At 41.1% G+C, this 18,039-nt stretch overlaps 1 protein-coding gene across 6 annotated transcripts in view; it reads right to left on the bottom strand.

The window, feature by feature from the left end:
- FHIT (fragile histidine triad diadenosine triphosphatase) overlaps positions 1 to 18,039 on the bottom strand; it is a 540,874-nt gene that overhangs the window by 11,489 nt on the left and 511,346 nt on the right. The window lies entirely within an intron of this gene.

Below are 18,039 nucleotides of genomic sequence, written 5' to 3' on the forward strand. Positions count from 1 at the left end.
TTTGGTTTTTTTTTTCAGTTTTAATGTCAAATTTAGGGCAATCAATCTAACTATTCCATGTGTCATCAGAATGGATGGACCTGGTGATGAAGAGAGGAAGGTGAAGGCTGCTGGTTTAGAGTGGTGACAGTGGTTAACTGGCTCTGCTGCATTTGCAAGGACAGCATCAGGTGCCAGAGTGAGTGACAGGCAGTGACAGACTCAGCTTTGTGGGCTGATGGTCAGACACCTTGTGAGTCTTTGATGCTGGCAGGTAAAACAATTGGAAAACACTCAGGTACTTCGAAGCATCCACCACACCAGTGGAGTGAGATTGACACCTTGTCACTATTTCCTGTAAATTTTTCTCTGTCTTTTCCTTTGCCCATGGCACCACCTTTCCTATTCATGACCTATTGTGATAACAAGGCCCTGTTGCAACTATTTCCCACCAGCAGTTTATATTAATATTTTTTTCATTCCTTCTCTGCATGCAAATTATTAATCCTGCCCTGCCATTGTTGAAAGCAAGATGCATCTCTGGTCTGGAAACAAAACCTGTTATTTTAAGCATAATTATATTTCATTGATTTTTTGGGGAAAAAAAAAAAGTATATGAAACATATAATTTTTATGTCCAACTTGCACACTATGCCCACAAAAATTTGCTCTATCCCATATGCAGTAACTATTACATGATATTGTCCCAGAAATGATAATTTCTTCCTTTGCCACTCAAGAAGAAGGGAGAAGCTGATGGCTTTGCTGCTTTTCTGAAGAGGGGAGTTCCATATTAGGGTAAATATTGGCACTTGAGTGACTATTTGTGCACATGTCCATTCAAAGAATGCCTGAAACTTGTCAATTGAAGGCAGCATTTACACCAGACAGCAGAAACATTTACTTAATGGATTAAGTATTAAGATTCCAGTGGTTCTCTAGGCACAGCACAGACAGCATCAACAGCACCAGCACTTCTAAGGAAGTTCATAATACCAACTTCCTGTTAATGTCACAACAAAATTGAAAACTAATGAATTTACACCTTTTATTCCAGGAAAAATTATAGTATAGAAGATGAAGGGGTGAAAAACAAAGATGAAGTCATCATGAACCTGCCAAGCAAAATGCATTACTGTATATGGAATGTTTAGCAATAAACTAGGATTGGTAACATACCTCCAACTCACAAGTACTTTTATCTATGCTATCTGTGCTCTTTCTCCTACTCTGAATTTTGCTGCCAGCCATAGTCCCATGTAGTTTTACACTCTGCAGCACAGATTTCCCCCTGCTCAGCAGATGAAGCTGCATTAGAAAGCCATTTCCTTTCATGCCAATACAATGCAGTAGCTGTAGGCAAATTAAAATGTATTACGGTTCGACTGAGAGAAGGCTAATCTTCATTGTTACATTAACACTAAGTATGTTATAAATCCATCTTGTAATAATGCCACAGAATTAGAGAGAAAGATTTAAAAGCCAGGGACTGGTACAGTGCACACACTATCAGCACATGCCTGTGTCCACGTGTCTGCTCTCACCCTCTGCACACACCCACAGGGTGACCTGGCAATGAGTTATTGGAAAGAGTATCCATCATCCTGCACTTTCTCTGGACTGGGAATGCTCCCACTTCACAAGAGGACGCACCAGGACAAAGCAAGTGGTGGTATCTGACTGAGGTGTGAGCTGTTTTCTGAAAAAAAAGCTGTGTTTTTCTCATTCAACCTAACACTGGTTGGAAGTACAGCAGGAAGGCTGTACAGCAGGAAGGGAGAGCTGCCCCTGTCTCTCAAGGTCTCCTTATTTAACCCAGAAGAGTTGCTTTTAGGGACATGATTTGGCTGTTGTTCTCCCTTGCCATCTTGGTTCTGCACAATCCAGGTGAGAGCTGGCTCTATGTGGAGACTGGTAAAGTGGGGGTGTGACTGGTAGGTGATTCTTCCTGTTCAAAAAAACTGAAGTGAGTAGTAAAAAGGAGGGTTAACCTGCAATGGCTGTTGTTGCCTAAATTAAAACTGTGCAGTTACAGACCATAGTGACTTCTCAAAGCTGGCAAAGGCGAGGGTTTCCTCTGCTACATAACAGCTAACCTTTAAAAATAATCAATCTTTGACTTGAGGTTAAAACAGATGTATGGAGAGCAGCAATGAATCCTGAAACTTGCCTGGAAGCCCAGCAGCCCTGGCTGCCAGTGCACAGCCCCCAGGACACGCAGCAGCCCCAGCCTGGATGGGAGCTCAGGGCAGGAATCTTGAGCCTCTGGCACAGAAAAGGTGCCTCCACATTTTGTGGGCACATTGAGAATGTCAAACAACAGCCTGAGGTGTTAAATCACTGCCACAGCCAAGGTAATCATTGTTCAACTGACTTATAGATGAGTATTATTTCAGTATGAAATTGCTACATCTACCCCCCAAAGGGGATCCCAGGACTACTCTGTGCTCAGAGCTCTAACCGTGCCAGTCATTTCTGAGGTGCAATCCTCAATCATCAACCCAGTGCCACTTAGTTTGTGATATTACCAAACTAACACTGGAGATACTGGGAAAAACACCTGTGGTGGCTGCCTGCCTTTCTCTGACACCACCATCCTGCAGCTCCTGTACAACCAAACCATAGAGACAGACACTTTGATGCAAAATAGTTAAATTACGGATAACCTTGCTAGTTGAGCAGTCCAGAGGAGGCTAAGAAGTTGATAAGAGGACAGGAACATCTTCTCTATGAACATAGGCTGAGAAAATTGAGGCTTTTCAGCCTGGACAAGGTTGCATGGAGACCTCACAGCACCTTTCAGTATCTGAAGGAGGCCTTATAGTGAAGGGACAGGGACTCTTCATTGGAATTGTAGTGACAAGACAAGGAGTGATGGGTACAAATTGAAATAGGGGACATTTAGGTTGGAAATTAGGAAGAACATTTTTACTGTGAGGGTGGTGAGATGCTGGCACAGGTCTCCCAGAGAAGTTGTGGATGCCCCAACCCTGGCAGTGCTCAAAGCCACACTGGATAAGGCCCTGAGCAGCCTGGTCTGGTGGGAGGTGTCCCTGCCCCTGGCAGAAGTGGTTTGGGACTAGGTGATCTTTATGGACTGTTCCAACCCCACAACATTCCACGGTGCTCTGGATGCTAAACACTTGCAGGTTCAAGATCAACAGTACCAACAAACAGATGACAAAATAAAGGTTTCCAATAGCAACTCAGGGATTGAATGCACTACAATCCATGGAAGCTGAAAAGCACAGTGCAGGTCCACCTGTGCACCTTCCTGGTTCTTCAAATCTCCTGGATCTGCTGGGAATCCCTAATGCTGATGAGGTAATGTGATCATGGATGGGTTTGGTCTCACCTGGTTATTTAATGTGTTCTTATGTAAAGTGCATTTCAGATGGTTCAGTTCTCCCTGTGAGGGCCTCTGTAAGCTAAAGCTACTTTATGCAAAATTATTTTGTATGTTTTAATTAAGAGAGGTTAAGATAGTTTCTATAGCATTTTGTCTAAAGTGTAAAGTTGCTTTCAGGAAAGAAGAGCATAGATATTTCAGTTATAAATTGTACTGATTTAGAATTCAGGTGGTGAACAAACTAAACAGTTGATACTTGTTTCTTAGGGACTTCTGTGCCTTGGAGTGCGTTCATATTCACACACACATCCAAGTCCCAGCCGTGAATCTTTGCAAACATCTGACTTGTATTGAAAGTTTGGATTAGGAAAGGAGGAAGCAACGTTCTCTTGCATCATGAGAATACTCCAAGGTTCTGCTCAAACTAAAGGGAAAAATGTGCCTCTATTTGCCAGATATCCATCCATAAAAAATAGTGATTTATCCATCTTTCCTATCCCTGTCAGACAATAAAAGCTGGATAAGTTGAGCTGACATCCTTACTTAGATAAATCCAAACACAGACTAGCTTGAAGTTTGTGATACTTTCTGTACAACAAATCTATTTCTGCAAACTCAGTGTGGACCAAGGCAAGGTGAGTCTATAAAACCTTTTCTGTAGGGCTCCAAATTAGTTATCATTTCAAAGCAGCTGGTACTTGGCCTGTTTTCATAAGAGAAAGGTGATGCAAAAGCATTGCCCCAGGTGGACAAAATGTTTCACTGCAAAACTCAGAAAGCCCCAAATTCTCTGAAACCAAACCTGCTTGTAGACACTCAGTACAGGAGTGTCTCTGGACCCTGAGCATCAACTGGAAGGTGAGCAGCCCCCTCAGCATAGCTTGGATAACTCCAAAAGGAGGGAACGGGATGAGAGAGCATGAGCAACTCTTTTAGACAATCTCTATTATGCTAAATTTTTCTTTTAATATTCTGAACAAGCACCGAGACACACATTAGTCAGTTCTCTAATCGCAGTTGCCCAGCAAATTACACACTGTATCTGCTCAACATTCTTCAAGCACCAAGACTCGTGTTTATAGCTCTGAACATCTTCTTGCCTTGCAGTACAAATAAATGCACTATTTCTAAGATATGCCCTTCTTCAAGCAGATCATTACTGATGTCTGACTTCTTGGGCTTCCTGATAAATTATCCTCTTCTTTCACCTCAAGCAGAAAATGCTCTTCCACTGATAATCTATGACTGTCAGTCTTGATTACATGTAAACAGTGGAGCTCTTTGAATATTTCTGCTTGTGAAAAGTGTTCATTTTCTCACTCATGTCTCCCACTGTGAGATGCTGGCAGACCTGACAGCTGTGCTTTATGCTATTTTATTAAAGTTGCTAGTGCTGCAGAATGGTCTATGTTTTTATCACTGCAATTCTTAAGGGAAACGCAATATTGTTTTATAGCACATTCACATTGGGGGACCTCTCCTTATTGCCCTTTGTGAAGGAGCCCAGAATTCTCAGCACAGCTGACTATAGGGGACCTGGCTCTATGACTGGCTTTTGCTTGAAGTGATATGTATATTATTTTTTTCTACTTATGCCATAACACCATCAGAAAAGCAACCTGTGTAAATACAGAGCACTAGCCAAAATTATTGGGAAAAAGCTTTTATGGTAGTTAGAACTATTCTCACTCCCCATGAATATTTATAGTTGATAGTTAAGAGTTTATCACCTCCAATGCATTTAACTAAAAGAAAAATTATAGTGATGGAGAGTAATTACACAAAACTGCAGCAACATAACAAAACTCAGCTGCTTCAGCAATTATAAAATATAGTTTTATCAAAATCAGCAGCTAACAAAAAAAAAAAAAAAAAAAAAAAGGATTTTTGCCAGTGGTTTGAAGGTTTGAATCACAGATTAAGCATTACCTAGCTGCTGGTATTCATTATTACCAACACACCATGGGATATCCAGGCATCTTTTCTATACTTAAATCCTACGCTGTGGTGAAATATTCAGAGTGATATCAACATCAGATTAACACATGAACTATGAGGAGGCTGAAAATTTAAATTCTTCTCATCAGTAGCAACCCTTTTCCAGAGATTGGAGACAACCTTGATCCCAGGGCTGCTCCACCTTGCTTCCCCCAGCTCCCTTATGGCAGCAGAGCTGTGTGACCAATCCACTCCAGAGCACAGCCCTGCTCCTCCTCCTGCTCTGCAGCTGTGGTGCAGCATCCACCCCATGGCAGAAAAACTCCAGGGCTGAACTGGCTGTGGCTCCTCAGCCCTTTGGTGATACTGGGAGCCTCCTGATACTGGGAGGTCTTGATGATGACTTCCAGCCATCTAAGCCTCCTCTGGTACTGCTTTTACAACTTAACTCCTGAATTGCTTCCTTTGCCCTGTTCCCCGTGGTCTTGACCTCCTTGCTCTTTTCCCCCAGTGCTTTCTTTCCTTTCACTCCTCTTTGTATTTCGCCTATAACCTCAGAGTAAGACTTCATTTCCACCCCACCGCACAATGTGATTAAATGCAGCGTTTACTGCTATTATCTGTACCTCCTGCTATGCTCCAGCCTTTTCTCACTCTCTGCTGTCTTGCTGAAAGGAGTGTGAGCTTTTTGGTAGGTGCCCTCCTCTGCCAGCCTGAGTCTCCTGCCTCCATCCCATTTGCCTTCAGTTGTGGCTCAAGTCTCGACTTGACTTGCAATGTAAAATGAAAGAATAATGGATGAAACACAGCAGTTTCAGGAAGCAGTTTCTCAGGGATGCTGGAATCACATGGCCTTACACATCCTATTCTACCTACCTGGGAAAAATCATTGTGGGGGAAATCATTGCAGCAGCTCCCAGCCCTGGGCTTGTCTCCCAGCTGAGCATCGCCCCTGTTCTGCTCAGGGAAGGCAAAAACAAGGCAGAGAAGAAGCCCAGCAGGCTCCCCTTGGACCACACAAAAGACCCACCAGACTTTGTGTTAATACAGTGCTGGAGGCCTCTCTGCCCCCACCAGCTGCTGTGGGATCAGGACCCCTTCCCAAGCTCCTTTTCCACTGCTCCCCCTCACAGCCTGAGCAGCCCAGGCAGTTCTGAGCTTTCCGCATCTCTGGGCCCGTCTCCATATTTAATTACAGCTACAAAACTGCTGTAATTTAATTGCTCTAATTTACAGTGAACACTGCAGAAAAAACCCACATCCTATAATTTTCTCATCTGCTGACTTTGCTTATGATTGTATATCATACAGATATCTGTGTTTGCATGAATCAGAAATCCCTGATTTTGGGGTGGGTTTTGCTGGCTGCATTAAATCTGAATTATTTAAGGAGATGGAAAAAAAGTCTAAATTATCTGCATTTTATATGAGACAATTTTTTAACTATCTACTGGAAAATCCTTCTCCAATTGTTTTACTGCTTCTGCATGAAATATGCTGCTACCTCACAGCTGCTGGTATTGCTGCAAAGCATATATTCCATTGGAAACCTCCGTTTATCAAAGCTGTGTTTTAGAGAGTGGTGGTTCTTTCCCCTCCTGTTGACTCTTTGTCATAGTGACTGCAAATATTTTTTCAGTTTTATTGTTGTGCTTTGGGGAAAGACTTGAACCTCACACTTCACATGGACGTATGAATAACTGCACTCTATTTAGCACTTAGATGGAGAGAATTTTGTGAAAACACATAAAGGTTAAGTAAAACCCTTAAGCACACATGTTTAAGTGCTTTGCTAAAATAAACTCTGCAAACCTCAGTTTCTAACAATTCTGATAAGAAAAAAAGTCTAAAAATAAAAGGAATCTTAAGAAATTTGCTTTTGAAAATATAAAAGACAAGTAAGCCCACAAGCAGAATGACAGTTGCATAGAAAACACGTTTGCCATTCGGTGAAATATGTAGATTGCACTCTGAAGAGCTCAGATCTTGACAGACATCCAGTTTGGCTCCAACTGAGATAAAATTCTTGGAAAGTGAGTGCATTGTAAAGAAGATACTTGAAGGAATATCCACTGGGGTAAGAAGTCCTGCCAAAGACTTGGGGAACTGCTATTTACAACCTGATTTGAATCCAGGCAAGAATCTATGAAAGTGTGGGAAAAAAAATGGGCATATTCACCATGCCCATTATCCTCCTAGTTAGCAGATAATATTAGAAACACCTCTGTAGTCTTCCTCACCTGGGAAGAGAAGGTATTTTTGTGGGGAGTTTACTAATGGCCGTGGCTATAGAGGTCTGTCTACACAAGAGAAATGTGTCACACAGAGACCTGGTTAAGAAATGGCAATGGCATCAGTGTGATAATGTTGGAGGAGACCTTATCCTGCGTGCACAGCCTGCCTTGCAACATTACTCATTTGGAAAAAAGGCTATTTTTAATCAAGAAAAAGCACTTTAATCAAGGATAGAGTCAGTGATTCAAAAATTTCATGCAGGTGCATGTATTACTTGACTGAAAGCCTCCTTCCAAGAGGTCAGAGCTGCAGAGAGATGTGCATGTCCCACTCCAAGAGCAGAGATAACCTCGAGGTGCCTGTATCAGGGTGATGTATTCTGGCTCCTGCTGCAGTGAGTTTCAAAGTCACAACTTCCCCCAGTAATCTTCTTAACTTCAGACAAATATTTGCCATACTCTCAATAAGATTCATGGCATGCCAAGGAAAACACATGTGTGTTAAGGAGGTTGATTTGGTTTATTTGCTTTCTTTGTCTTTTTCTGACAGCACAAAGGATATCAGCTGCAGGTCCTGTGGCATTGGCACAGAGCCAGTTCACCACAAAAGGGAATAGGAGCATGCCCTCATCTGCAGGGAGGAGTTCCACCTCTCTCACCACATCTCTGGGATGTGCAGGAAGAGTCACAGTGGTCAGAGTGTATTTCTTCTTCTCTGGGGAATTAGCTTATTCTCATTAAAAAAAAAAATCCTCACCCTCAGCAACACTTTCAGATATTAAGATGAAAAAATTCCATCAATGTGTTCTGGAGTAACTCATACTCTGAGTCTCTCCCTCCACTGACTGGAGGAGGATTTCAAGGAGATTTCAGTGTCTGAAATGACACATACCACATATTTGAGGTGAACCATGGGGGCTCCAAAGCCTGCTTTTGTGTGTTCTTCTCAGGGGACCCCTCACCCAACAACAGACCTCCCCAGGATGATCCTGTCTGCTCTGCTTTCCCCACAGTGCTCAGGATCACAGCACTCCTGGATAAAGCTACATCCCTGGGACAGCCTTTTCCCCCAGGCATCCCTCAAATACTTCTTTGGCTCTCAGCCTTGCACAGGCAAGGCGACTTCACCATCAAGATTGCCTCCCTGGGATTTAGGCAGCCAATACCCTCTAGTAAGTAGGTAGTAAAATAGGTTGAGGAATAAATTGCTCTCGTTTAACATTCACTCAAAAAAATATGGCTGCATTTATTATGCAGCATATTGTTTTATATACTGTTTTGTTATAATAAGTCATGTTTAAAATGTCATGACATTTAAATCAACAGCAGTAAGAGGGAAATGCTGAAAAAGAGCAAGATGATCAAAAAGCATCTGAAAAATCCTGGTGAGATATTAGGGGCCAAACACTCATTACAGTAAAAGCAGTCACAAAAGAGCTTAAAACTCATCTGTGAGAAACCCACTGTAGAGAAACCCTCCCTGCCCAGGTCTCTGTGTCCTTGTGGTGTCCCCAGGTCTGTGACAGCTGGGTGGTGGCAGCTGGCTGTGGCCAAGGGACTTGGGCACCTGCTGCCAAGTCCTGCTGGTGCTCTGCCTCCCCTTGCAGGCTCATCCTTTCTCTGTGCTGCCCTTTGCCACCCAGGCACTGTGGTACTCTGGAAAACTGCTGCACACACACCTTGGAACTTGTTAATGCCATTGGCTCCATGAGGAGCTGAGCTTCATTGTCTGCACTGTCATATAAATGAACTTTACAAATAATATAAAAGACTACTTTAATGTGGCTTCATAGCCTTTGAGGAGGCACATAATCTACCACATCTACTACTGATGAGCCACATGCATAATAACAGATTTTCACTAGGACCTTTAATGTTAAAAAGAAAAGAGTGTGGATGAAAGGAGTTACTCTGCTCCCGCAGATTCACTGCTCCTCTTTTCTATCAGGTCTGGACTCATATGCCAGCATCCCTCACTGCTGCCTCCATGCCCCCTCACCCCCCTCCAAGGGAAAAAAACAACAACAACTGCAACAACAAAACAGATGGCAATGCAACGAAACATTAAACCCGAGCCCAATACCTGAGCTGTACCTTGCATATTTCACTGAGGCATGGGGTAGAAAAGACAACAAAACGACCTTTTCTACCATCTTAAGGGATATCTAACCTTGTAATTGCTATAGACACATTGAAGAAACATAAGAAAGAGACAAAGACTATTTAAAAGAAGCTGGGTATATTTTTTAAAACTACTATCTCAATGTTCCCATTACAACCTGCCAATATGAATGACATTTACTTTTGCTCTGAGAAATGAAAGAAACTCTAAAAGACAGACTGCATTAAGAATCTATTGATATTCCACTGACCTAGTGGGATAAGAACCAAACAAATTTTATCAAGGGCAAATGCCCCAGAGTCTGTAAATTCGTCTCTTAAAGTAGCAACAGTAAAGGGAAGAAAATCTTCAATATCTTGAACAGCTGTTAAACCCAGTGGAGGCTCACCCATCTCAATGATCCAGTGGCAGTGGATGGTAACAGACCCATACATGGGAGCAGAATTGGACATTCAGATGGCCAACTACCTCTTCCAATTTTTCCAGCCCATTAATATTGCTGTAAAACTTATGCAGGAATTTGTGATTTTAGGGGACATCACAGGAGGTTTTGTCCATATATATTTTTTCCCTATTGAACAAACATCACTAAGATACATTACCCATAGCAAATACAGTCCTAGATTCTGTTTGGGATGGATGGATGGACGCAGGAAGTGTAAGAGGGAAAGTAAAGAACAGTTTGGCATTGTTTAAGCAGATTTCTTCACCCCTCAGATGAACCTCTGAACTCATACATGAAATCAAATGATAAACAAGTCATAGGTAAGGGGCTCAATACAGGATCCCTTATTTACGCAGTGAAACTCAGACTGGGATCAAGTGGCTTTTCCAGGGCTGGAGGGGCACAGGCTGCCTTCACTTGGAGGAGGAGAAATCTTTTTGTTCCTCTTCCAAGCTGCAGTGTTTGGCTTCTATTGAAACCCTTCTTCTGGGGAGTAGGTTGTACCCACATGATGCCCATGCAGAAAAATAAGGATGGCATAATAGCCATGGAATAAAATACTCTGAAATTAATTCAAGTGAAGGCACTGTGAATTTGGAAAGAATTAATTTTACCTGGAAAGACTGGCAGTTCATTAAGGCTGATAGGTTCTACTAGTAGGGAGGTGTTTTTGATGAAAATATATTGAAAATATTATTAAATTGCCTAGGAAAAAAAAGTTGTTATTGCCCATGCTAAAACCTCCCAGACACCCATGTTTCTCTATAGAAATCATAAACTGATAGCATTTGCATAACAATTATTATTTAATATGTAGGCTTCAGTATCATTGCTTTTGGACAGAATTAATATTAAAACCTTTGAGCACAGATGTTTTAGAAATACTCATCTGAAAAGTCACAGGAACTTTTTTAGTTTTGCAATATTTTTGAAAGTTCTGTTCTGGCAGAAGATCATCACCTTCTCTTTGCATAATCCACAGGACATGCTCCAGAGCTATGGAAAATGCTTGTGGGGGGGACCATGCAGGATGGAGGGTAGGAAAAGGTACAAAGACAACCTAAAGCAACCCAAACACTCCCAATTTTCAGAGACAAAAAGTAATTTTGTATGCTTTCAGCTCAATCAGTTTGTTCATGCCTTAGGAAACAATGAGATCAACGGAAATGAAAGCAATTTCCAGCAGATATGAATAAAACACGTGGCTCTGCTGAGAAGAACTTGTACGTTATTCCAGAAGCGCAGTCAAAAACTTGAGGATTAAATGCTGTGAGAATGGATCACGCATGGACTTGCTTCATCTGAATTTATCAGACCAGGAGTTTGCAGGTTTCTCACTCCTCCTTCAAGAGGGAGTTGATTGGGGAATCAGTTGTACAGTCACACACTTTGTGGAGAACTTGCAAAATAATTTTATTTATTTAGACACATTTTGAAGTTGCAATCAGAAGTTCTTTCACAGATCTGTTGTTACATTTCTCTTCTTTAGGTCTCTTTACTTGATACTATCTTCTTCTTCAAGCAAAACTTACTTCTTCAAGCAAAAGTTTTAAAAAAAAAATCAAAAAAATCATGGTCTCAGTGTGTTTCAGGGTTTTCCTGTGCAGATACTGCATGCTACAAAGGCACACAGGCTCTCCCCATTCATCCTGACCCATAATCATTATTAAACTTAATTGCAGAAGACACTGTCTTCACAGCTTTATTTCTCATATGACATTGTGTGAATTGCTTTTAAGAAAAGCCATTTACACAACTTCTATATATATGTGTAAACTAGTACTCCAATGTCACATTCTTGTTTGCACATACCCTTCGTATTCATGTCAGCTAGCCCTAATGCAAAAGCAAGTGGCCCTTCGTGTATTTCAGTTAGGAAACAGCACCATGGATTTCATAAAACAAAAGTTTGACTGATACTGTGCAAAATCTGTTCCACTGAAAACCTGGCATCTTGCCCATCATCTTCCACAAAGTTCAGTATCTTTGTCGGTGCTCATCTACTTGACTTCTTAATTGTCTGTGTTCACTGGCTGTATCAAATGGAGTTTTCTTTTTGCTTTTGCTCACTGCATATTACATCTTTTAATCGGTATATATAATTACTTACCACAATCTGCCATGCCAGATTTTCTAAGCATTAGTCTAATTAACTTAAGCTTGATAATTATGTTTCAGATATCATAACAGTATGCACAGAACTTGCAGATTATGCTGTTGGTTTATCTGTTTCTGGTAACACTTTTCTCCTATTCTTACTTTTTTCCCTTTGCGTTTTCTCTTTCTGTACAGGGTGGGAGCACAGGCAGAAAGAGGGACTGGTTTTGTCTTTAAATGACTCCAAGGTTCTCCAAAAGCAAAATCTGTCTGTTTTAAACAGGAAGCCATCAAATGTAAGTCAACACAAATGAGAAAAGATCCATAATGCAGGGATTTCCTCTTTTTATAGGAATAAAGGATAAACATGTCACTGAAGAAAGAACCTTGAGCTTCTGGTAGCGGAAATTGTAGAGGATTCTAGCACAAACCTACAGCATTTATGGGCTAATTATGAAAGTACTCAGAATTTCCACAGGTCTCCAGCCTGAGCCATTCTAATTATCCGCCTGTTGGCGACAGCCTGTCGCCAGGGAGGCAATAAATAAGAGATAACATGCATGGGACCTGGCACAGGCACCCCTCCAGCACAGAGAGATCATCCTTCACAGAGCCATGCAGCCCATCTGGGCAAATGAAATATGCAACCCTGAGACCCCAGGTAAGAGTAAATAGATGCAGAAGACACTCATGTCACAGTCATAAATAAAGGAAAGGAAAAAGAAAATCTGTGACTGGATAAGGGCTTGTATTTGGCTTTCTGGTGTAAATCAGCATTTCTCCTCATTCCTGACAGCTCACGTCGGTGTTCTTCTTTTACTGTGGAGAATATACCCTGCATTATTTAATTTGTCTTACTCCTGGATGAGGGCATGGACACTTGTGTCCCACCACACTGAATGGGCTCTGCCCAGTGGGACAGAGCCAGGAGGAGCAGAGCTCCTCTCCCTGCTTCCAGAGACCATGGATCTGCCCTGTTGACTGGAGTGCAACAAGTCCTGTTAGATCCCAAAGGCACCACATTTGGTACTTGGGCTGCAAACCCACTCATGTCTATGCCAAGAGATTATTTGTTGGAATTTTGGGTGCAGTGGTGCATAAGTGCTGTCAAGGCCATGCAGAGAATTGCATTTGCTCTGGAGGTATTGGTGAGGATTTAATCAGCTGTGAAACACTGCTGAAAAGACTGCTCAGCTGCTCCTGTGTTTTAACAGACTTCATGGATAGAGACAGGACAGGCAGCTCTTGCTGAAGTTTCCCTCATTCAAGCCCTTATTTTCAGATGATTGAAGGGCTGTCACCCTTGACAGAAAATATTATCAGCAGTCAAGGAAGTAATCAGGGTGGCAAGTACATAAATAAGCATGGCATAAGTCCGAATATTGCTAATTAGCATTTGATTCAATCAGATTAAAAGTGTTAGACCACTGTAGCAGTGATTCCTTATAGAAAACTATTTAACATTCCAATTATCTCTAATGAATTAACCTCAAAGTATGGCTGAGGTGCAACACCCTAAGAATTCCTTTGCTCATCTGCAGTCCACTTGCAACTAATTTCACTTCAGAAGCCTACCTCAATTAACATTTTTCTGTATTTCACACATCAGTAACTGCAGTACTGAAATATGCACTCCTTTCCCAAATTTAATAGCTGAGATATTTTCTTTTTTTTTGATTCTACAAATGAAGGAAAATAATTTCCTGCTACTATCTCAAACCAATTAAAATTCTTTTAATATTGGCTTTGCATCTCTTCAATACATATATGAACCAAAAAGTCCTACATTTTTCACATAATAATTACTTGGAATTGATCTGCTATGCAGCACTCCAAAGACAAAGGGATTTACAATTAGCAAATTTTAAAGTTCAGTTTACATTTTTTATCTCTAGAATTTTTAATGAATGCTTTTTGGTTGAAGTTTTTATATTAGGAAAGAAAACTCAATCAGACAAGTAAATTATTTTAATTAAAAAAAAAAAACGAGAAAGTACAGATTAATCAATAGGTCTGGAAGGGGAACACACTGCTTTTTCACCCACTGTGGAACTACAATTACACAAGATGCTTTTGCTAAATAAAGAAAATTTTGGGGTAGTACACCCAGTTTGTGGTGTGGCACTGGTGGAAGGACACATCTCTGACAGAGATCTCACAGAGTTGAAGCCTCTGAGATAAGGAAGCCACTGATCAGCCTCAGTAGCAGGGGAACTGCTGGGTCTCATGGCTCTTTCCTTGTTTTTCCTGGTGAATTTTATAAAAATACAGCGTCATTTATTACTCCCACTTTAATGGGGAAACATGGTGAGGAAGCTCCTGCTCTGCATCACGGTTGTGGTAAAAGGAGCAGCATTTGTGAACAGATTATAAATCTGACGTTATTTTCCTTTTCACTCCATGTTTGCAGCATTATTTTAGAATTAAGAAAAATGAACATACATGTAAGATAACAGCATCCACGCAGCAATATGGCATAGCTGTTATTCCTCTTACAGTCATCCAATTTAATTTTATCATCAAATACCACACAGCACCGATTCCTATGTTCTATTCTGTACCGATTTTAACCTCAGTGTAGAGCTAAGCACTTTGTGCTGTGCACATCATCTAGAGCTCACTGTGAAGAGGAGTACTGCCAGCAGAGAGACATGTGGGGATACAGTACATGGCTCCTTCTCAGATCAGGACTGCTGAATTTTCCTTCTCCAGCTGAAGCACCCACATGATGCCACAGAGCTTCACTGCCATTCCTTCTCTGAGCTGCTGAGCACTGCTATAATTAAGTTATGCAGATAGGACACAGACATAATATAGCTTGCCCATATAGATACATAGAGTTTGTTTTGTATATTAATTTTTATAATAAATAGGGGCATGCATAGCCTATTTGGTTACATGAGCAAATCCGTGCCCTGAAAGATGATGTTCTCATTAGGAGAAGCTGCAAGCCCAAATCTTATCTGAAGTGCTGTTTACTTTGCTGGCAGAGCCGCCAGCATGCTGCAGAGCCTGTATCTTTCACTATGCCACTCAAAATGAGAGCATTCAATAATAAATCCTGAAAGCTTAAAAAAAAACCCCAAAAAACAGTAAGGAGAGAACATAAATTAAAAATCAATAACTGCTTAATTTAGCTAACATTATAAACTAACATTTTTTGATGGAGTAAGTTCTTTTCTTATCACATTACCACACAATACCATTTTTTTTCCTGGTATTTTATCTACTTTCAGAGAATACAGAATATTGTAACATTTTGCCCTTACCTGAATTTTTACCAGTCCTTGGTTTTTATCGCACTTTGGAAAGTCTAAATAGAAGTTAAAAATAAACTCTGTGCTAACATTCTATTTCCACTTCCTCCATTTATAACCAACACCACACTGCATTTATGCATGAATCTGTTCTTATGTCAAAACCTGTTTCAAGCCTGATTTTACTCATACTCTTTGTTAAGTGTCTCTGGGCTCCTGGATTGGCTCTGATCCCCTCAGCCAAAGGGGTCCCTTCTCTCTCTGGGGAGAAATTCTTCACATGAAGTGGGTGCTTTTATCCCTGAGCAAGTGTTCAGGACCAAACCTTGGTGTGGTGCTCCACCTGAGCAAACACACCCCCCCCAACTCCTTCCCACAGTTTCTCTCCTTGGTGTCCAGCCAGGGCCATCCTGCTTCCAGGAAAGCACTGGAAGGACTCTCAGCTGCCTTAGAGACACAGAGAGCCCACAGGGCAGCAATTCACTGCCTCCTGTCACAGCTTACTGGCACTATCTGAGCTGATCATTTCATATTTATTTCCTTAAAAGTTTGCTGCAGATGACAGTGCCCAGCAACTGGAGACATTTCAGGAGATAGTCTTGAGAACATTAGGAAAGCTGTAAACTCACTCTTAAAGATTATTTCAGTGGCACAGATCAAGCCAAGAGTTTAGATCCTTTCAGCTTGTCTCTGGGGTTTTGGAACATCCATAAAAACCTGGATAAATCTGCTATTGAAAAAAAGAAACCCAGTTCACACCTAAAGAGCCTCCTGAAAATTAACATTGAGAAGTATCTCATGTTCATTCTTTAGTAAAGGAAGTGGGGAAGGCTGACAATAAGCTAAATAAAGCAACATAGTGTGCGTCAATTTGCAGTTTATGATGTGAAGACAGATCTTGTGCTGATTTTGGCACCAGTAGCAAAAGGAAAATCTCCAACTCATGTTATAAGATCCTAGGTAGGAAGGACATTCTCTCTTGACAAATTTGCCAGTAAATCTGAAGCTGATTCACATCCCCCTTCAGCAGGGAATTTATATTTTCTTTCAATGCTTAAGAGCTGTTTGAACTCACTTAAGCTGATCACTTGCTTAAATGCTAAAATGGGATTGCACTGAATGCCAGTAGGCACATCTATAATTAAAAAAAAACCCTTCTGAGCCTAACAAGCATAGCTAGCTGTGTTACTCATTGTCCACATCTGAGAGTAAGGACTCCTGCTTTAATTAAAGTGATTGAGTGAAGACATCTGAATGCTCACAGAGAAAGAAATTAAGTCATCATGTGAGTCAGAAAATTGCATGTAGGGCTGGATTAACACTGGGGAAAAAATATGAGGCATTAGATGAAATTCTTCATGAAAATATTGTTTGCTAGTTCAAACCCAAACATTCTGACAAATTTTAGGAAAACAACATTTCCTTCATTCATAATGTCTCTTCTCTTGCATCTTCAGACGCTTCTCTCATCATCACACTTCACCACTGTCATGTTTCAGTGGTTGCTAATGAACATTTGATCTTTTTAATAACACATATACAAAATATGCACGGTGCTTAAGGGGTACAATGAGCCCCAGCAAGGAATGAGCACATCCTGCAGTGTTTACTCATAAGCATTTCAATAGTATGCCCTTTGACCTGCAGTGATAATTGGGGTCTGCAGGTCTTCCATAATTGTTTCCCTCAGCACAGGGAAATGCAAGCTCTAACACAACATTCTGGAAAACTGTAACAATCACTGCTAATAAAAACAGCACAGAAAGGGAGAAGCCTCCATTCAAACAAGACAGATTTGTATATAAACTCAGTATTGTGATTAACACGGGATAAATTAGTGAATCATAATTGGCCCTTCCACAATTACACTAATTTTGTGAAAATAAAGGTGAATAATACCAACTCTAGTATTTGTATCTCACTTTGGAGCTTCAAAAAGGCAGTGTGAGAACAAAAGGGGTGAAGCAGGCTCCAAAGCAAGTGAGAAGAGTGCTCCTTTCTTCTCCAGATATTCAGTGTCAGCCACAAGTACACTGAGGCCAACATATTTGTCAGACCATAATTCTGCTCTTGAAGGAGATCCACCACCATCAGGGCCATCCTTCTCTTTCTTTGTCTATTTTCTCATCCTCCATTATGTTTTTCTTTGTCTCTCACTTTCAGTTTCATCTGATGCCCAAGCAGCTGCTGTGCAGCACCCAGCACAAGGTAGCTAATCCAGCAATGATGAGAGGACAGCCATGAGGGGGTCTGGGATTTTCAATGCAGGAAGCAAGAACTGAGAACCACCAGTTCCCAGTCAAGTTATGGTGTCCATAGCATTGCTTTTTCTTGTTTCAAAAAGCGTGTTCATGCTAAACCCCATACTTCATTTACCACTGATGTCAGAATGGCACATGGAGCTAATTCAATGCATCTGTCTGGGAGAAAAGGTGTATTGCTTCCATTTCTATCTGCCACTGTAAAACTGCTCTGCAAACTGAGATGAAAAATTCCTGCTGTTTCTGCATGCCTACAAAGCGCCCAATATCCACAGGTCTTTTCTTTAAGGACACATTTTTAGCACGGGTTGAACGAAAGAAATGACACATTTGCGTATTTCCCCCAGCAAGAATTAG

The sequence above is a fragment of the Poecile atricapillus genome, chromosome 9 (genome assembly GCF_030490865.1).
Source record: "Poecile atricapillus isolate bPoeAtr1 chromosome 9, bPoeAtr1.hap1, whole genome shotgun sequence".
In the NCBI taxonomy this organism is placed as follows: domain Eukaryota; kingdom Metazoa; phylum Chordata; class Aves; order Passeriformes; family Paridae; genus Poecile; species Poecile atricapillus.